General features: G+C 33.6%; 1 protein-coding gene across 3 annotated transcripts in view; it reads right to left on the reverse strand.

The window, feature by feature from the left end:
- Positions 1-5,632, reverse strand: part of LOC127719514 (period circadian protein homolog 2-like) — a 39,854-nt gene extending 34,222 nt beyond the window's left edge. The window contains exon 1 of one of the 3 annotated variants that reach the window (XM_052225665.1): positions 5,379-5,632. The gene's annotated coding sequence lies outside the window, so the exon portion shown is untranslated. Of the gene's footprint in view, positions 1-3,890; positions 4,103-5,378 lie in introns of those variants that run through there. The other 2 variants (XM_052225664.1, XM_052225666.1) reach the window with 2 other exon arrangements.
- Between the last annotated feature and the right edge of the window lie 368 nt (positions 5,633-6,000).

Here is a 6,000-nt window from a genome sequence, read left to right on the forward strand (position 1 = left end):
AGTACATGTACATTGAAGAAATAAGATTTGGAATGTAAAGAAAACATTGCACTGGTGCACTCTAAGTTAGATATTGTACACCTTTTCTAGCAAAGCTTTGCAGTAAAATCCAGAACAGTTATCTGGTTATATATAATTACCTAACATGCAAATATGAGAGATATATCTAAAGCAGCTTACCTGCATAAACATGATAAATCTTTACTGACAATTCAGTAAAAAAAAAATCTCAGTGTTCAAATCATGATTTAATAAAGGAAGGGCGATAATTATATATAACTTAATCATATCATCACTTTAATTAAGAATGTTTTGTTTTAAATTGGGAATCAGAAGCAAAAGGTGTAAATGAATTGGAAAAGGTCACTATATAATACTCAACAATATTGGTTTCTTGTGTGGTTTGTCAAATGGACATGCAGCCACAATGTACGTAATAAAGACTCTGGTGGTCTCATTGGCAATCATGCCACTTCTAATATTACTATTTTATTCCTATATTTATATATTGATTATTAAAAATACTTTTAACTTCAGCATGTTCAGAAATCACTGATGTAAATAAATGGGCACTGAACACTAATTAAGTATCAAAGTACATGCAGGGGTCACCACACCAGGCGAAGTCGTTCTAGGACTCCCCACTTCGCTCTAGAGAAGCTCCAGCATGTCCAGGGAGAAGTTTATATTTAAATATGTCGCCCCCGATTTTCAGTAAAATTCCCCAATGTCGCCTCTTGATTTTAGAAAAATTCTCGATCCAAAAGTAAACGGTCTGATAGTTGACGAAATACAAAACATGTTATCCCCTAATTCAGTATGATTTGTCCCCGGAATTATATTCCATCATTAAAATTGCTTGAAAGGATGTACTATAAGCATGATAAGCAAGAAACAAGAAAAATACTCGATTTCGCGATGTTTGTTTATTGTCCGCCATCTTTGTTATTAAATAGTAGATGGCGCCCTTTTATCTTTTCAAAACTCTCATCATTTACATAATCCATATTAATACACAATTTTAATTTTGATTATCTTATATTTACTGTTAATTATCAAAATTTGATACTTCATTAAAACTTTCTTATTTTCTTTTCAAATGGTTCATAATGTAAACTAGATTCGGCTTGTATTTAAACTACGTACAAAATCAAGTAGTCAGCCGGGAACCAGCACAACGATGTATAAACTACAAAATGTACTCGGTTTTCGTTCAGGATTATGTGTAACAGACCTCTACATGCGCTTTGTTTTAGCTAAAGGTCCTTTAAACAATATTTTGATGAATACTATTCTGACATCAGACTCTGACTTCTCTTATACTGAGTTTTACTGTGCGTACTGTTGTGCGTTTGTTTTTTCTACATTGGCTAGAGGTATAGGGGAGGGTTGAGATCTCAAAAAAAATGTTTAACCCCGCCGCATTTTTGCGCCTGTCCCAAGTCAGGAGCCTCTGGCCTTTGTTAGTCTTGTATCATTTTTAATTTTAGTCCCCTGTGTATAATTTGGAGTTTAGTATGACGTCCATTATCACTGAACCAGTATACATATTTGTTTAGGGGCCAGCTGAAGGACGCCTCTGGGTGCGGGAGTTTCTCGTTGCATTGAAGACCCATTGGTGGCCTAGGCTGTTGTCTGCTCTATAGTCGGGTTGTTGTCTCTTTGACACATTCCCCATTTCCATTCTCAGTTTTATATCATGAATTTGCTAAAGGACGGCACTATTTAACTTCCAGTCGTATATTTTTATAAAATATTAAGTACAATTTTTTGCAGCTTCTCGCACCGTAATTGTTTTCGATTTACAAGTACTTATTCAATTTCTGGTAATGAACAATACTACTTTTCTGATGTTTCTTTTTGTGATTCTGTCATATTTAAACACTCGTGAAGTGTTCTAGAATAATTTAAATGTATTTCACAGGGGCAACTTGATGCTGGGAAACAGGGTTTTACATGAAAATACCGCAAACAATCGCACACGATTTGAAATTAACAAAGTTTTACTATACGTTTTCAACAAGTGTCCGTGACTAACAAGTTTTCTTTCTGAATTCCTATTAAAAATCATTTAAAGAGCAAATATAATTTTTAATTATGATCTTAGCAATGAAAGACAGTGAAGCCTATTGAAGAGATTTTAACTTACTTATCAATTGATTATTTATATTATTTTGTTTTCTAAAGGGTTCTTACTTTATGAAACACAATTGTGAGCAATCCAAAACATACTTTTGTTTGGAAAAATCTTTGAGATGCGGCAAAATTTGACCAATGTTAAATCATCAATTCATTCAGACCTAAAACAAACGTAGCTGCACAACCGTAGCTCTTATGGTCCTTATATTTTTTGACAATTTGCATATATGTGGGTACAAATGTAATTCAGACCACAAGCATGGCAAGGACATACTACCTTAGCAGTTGTCATGCAAAAATGCTTTGAAAAATAACAAAAAGGTAGAGATGCTTGGAAAATTTGATTCTTAAAAAGGATTACCACGATCCTTCAATTTTCCCTGAAGTCTCCCTGTTCATTTTAACAAAATTTCCGTCCATCAGAGAGCTAAAGCAATTAAGACCTTTAAAACATAAAACATTTTGTTAAAAAAAAAACACCTACCTACCTATATGTAGCCACTTTGTAAAATGTGGGTAGGGGTGTGGGGAAACAAACATTTTTTAAGGATGGCCTTGGATGAACACATTAATATTTATAATGATCTTTATGAACTAACCTGCTTTCTGTAAACATGGTAAATCATTTTTAAGTTATAAAATACACTTATAATATAATATTATTTAATAATCAATGTTTAAATGTCACCAATATGTGCTAATATTAAAATTTCAAGTGTTATTCAGTCATTACAAGTGTTATTTGAATCATAACGGTGTTATTCGGACATTCGTGTTACCCAACGCATAATGGAAACTTTTAAATAAAATTGAGAATGGAAATGGGGAATGTGTCAAAGAGACAACAACCCGACCACAGAACAGACAACAGCAGAAGGCCACCAACAGGTCTTTGTCTATTCCTTAAATAAACGTAGGTTAAAAAACTGATAAATTTTGGTATCCTCATGTTAGTGATCAAGGTCTATTGAAACCGGCACATACTGTCATTTCCCACCTCAATTTTCACCAAATTAAATGTTCCTAGTCCAAATAAATATGACTCTTGAAAACCTATTTCGATTTTTTGCTTTTGACAAAAGTTTTGTCACAGCAAATAAATAAAAAAGCTGGAATAACCGTTTCACAGATGATATCGGATATGTTCCTTATGTCGTAACTACAATACCCTACCCTTTTCCAAATTAGACCTACCGAATTAAGACTATTTACCAGATTTGTAATAACATCAGCAACACGAAGGGTGCCACATGTAGAGCAGGATCTGCTTACCCTTCCGGAGCACCTGAGATCACCCCGTTTTTGGTGGGGTTCGTGTTGTTTAGTCTTTAGTTTTCTATGTTGTGTCATCTGTTCTTTTATTTGTCTGTTTGTTTTTTTATTTTTGGCCATGGAGTTGTCAGTTTGTTTTCGATCTATGAGATTGACTGTCCCTCTGGTATCTTTCGTCCCCCTCTTTTCAAAAGGTCATGATTATTTGGACTAAAATGTTCAATGTCATATTATGCATGTTATAATCAATTGCTATAATTATAAAATGCAACCACCTCATCGCATAAACTTACTTGCCTGTAAATCGAAAATTAAATATGTTGTTAATGAAGCAACGTGAATCCAGAAATCGTGTGCATCAAAAATTTATATAATGATCGATCGGTTCACATGGATCATATGAATAACATTATAAATTATCTGATAATTAGGTCGGTGCTATTTACACATTTATACAAAGCATATCATTTGTATTTTACCCCTATTTTGCATTGCGAACGATTGATCATGTCTTGAGAAGCACTCAGCCGTGAAAACAAATTTTTGCCAATCTCATACCATTTTTAGTCATTCGCCATTTTTGTTGTTGACAAAATCATACCGTGGTCGATTCCGACTGTCACAAAGCCCGGATGTGCGATCACTAAAATGTTTTACTGAGGGAGCATCTCAAAAGAATAAAACAACAATTTGCAACTACCCATGGGTAGGACTTCATCAAGGTGGAAGAATTGGTATCAAATGGGCTTGAATCAATTCGATCAAGAAAGGAATTGGCAGCTATAAAAAAAAAACTCTCTGCTTTAGATTTTCTTTCAAAACGGAAGCAATTTAGATAGGGAAGAATGTTTACAATAAAAAATCCAAGTCTACCTGTATAATGCCAAAATCTTATGCACTTGAAAAGTCAGATGAAAATCAAAATCAAGCAGAATCAGACTCTTATGAAGCTCTTGAAATGCAAGGTACAGGAGATGATGAAATCGAATCATCAGGAGATGAGTCTGACGAGTTTGAATTTATAACTGTTAAGCTTTAAGGTCCTGAAGGGTATGTTGATGTGTGATCAGTGAACTAAATTTTATCAGTTACATATACAGTACACAAATTATTATATATATATATATGGTAATGAAATAAATCTGATCAATGATGGTAAAAATATATTATCATTTGACTGTTGTAATGTTTTTCTAAACATTTAGTCCCTTGAAGGACAATGAAGGATGCAAACTACTTATATCCATGTGCAAAAAAAATTGATCCCCCCACTTTGAATTTATAAAAAAATTTGAACCCCCCTTTCCACTTACAGAAAAAACTTGATCCCCCCTACATTTTGACCAGCTCCAGCCCCCCCCCCTCTCCCCTCCCAGGTAAAAAATTATAAGTCCATTACCAGTCACAAATGTATGTTAGTTTTCTGTAATAACCCTATAGAGTTTATAATATCTTTGACTGGTTACAGGCAGAATTCATGTTGGTCTTGAAAGCGGTCTTCACATTTCTGTAGTCTTTTTTGTCTATTTTTTAATTTTGTTGCCTTATATTCACTACTTTATATCAAAGCACCCCATTAATATAATATTCATTATACTCTATTCTTTATTTTTTGGCCCATAATTCTATTTTCTGCAAACCCAATCAGACCCCCATCCACACATGTTCACACACAGGTTTCCCCAAGTATTGTAAATTAAATAGTTCTCCTCTTGAATTATACAGAAAAGCAAGTTTCTCTTAATATCACGCAAAAAAAATACCTGATTTTCGGTTCAAAACACATACATGTACACGTTTATGTGGCTCGTCTTAACATGTTTGAGACGACCCCATTTCACATTCATGCGGCCCGGCTCGTGACCACATCGCCCTCCCCCTCCACCGTTTTTCTTTTAATCTTGAATTGGTTTTAAAGTTTAAAAAATGTGCATGAATAATGCAAATGTAAAATAAGCTAAACTTACATTTTGTTTTTCCTGTTAGGGATGACATTTGAGTACAATTTAAATTATAAATTCCTTCCACAAATACCACGAATATTAATGTTCGGTGTCTGATCGTAACCACATTAAACAATAAACACTTTGTTAAAATTTACTTTCTCTTTGGTTTTCTTTATAAATCCAATTTGATAGACAACAACTTCTAACACAACGTTTTAGCTACGGACAACTATAGTACAATGCCATGTGAAACGTGTTTACCAACGTGAATATTGTTTTTGTTTACACGTTGTGAATAAATCTCGAGAAGTATAGAATGAGAATAAAAGCGCGGCAAATTTCAAAAGGCGAAAAGGTTGATGGCAAGGAAAAAGTTGAACAAGTCTTTGTTCGAAATCGTAAACAAATAAAAAAGGTGGTGCCAATAAATCGCGTCGATATTGTTGGTTTTTTATAAATCGTGCCTTGGACTATTATACTATAATTTTTAATGACAGTTGTTACTATTTTTCTGTGTTTTTGTCTATTATCTTGCAAATTGTAATGAGATAGAAAGAAACTTTAAAAAGCAAATATGATCAACAAGACATGATCTACAAATAGGTCAGCATAGACAAAATTGTCAGTTGTCTTCTTTTAGGAG

The sequence above is a fragment of the Mytilus californianus genome, unplaced genomic scaffold (assembly GCF_021869535.1).
Source record: "Mytilus californianus isolate M0D057914Y unplaced genomic scaffold, xbMytCali1.0.p SCAF_11, whole genome shotgun sequence".
Classification (NCBI taxonomy): domain Eukaryota; kingdom Metazoa; phylum Mollusca; class Bivalvia; order Mytilida; family Mytilidae; genus Mytilus; species Mytilus californianus.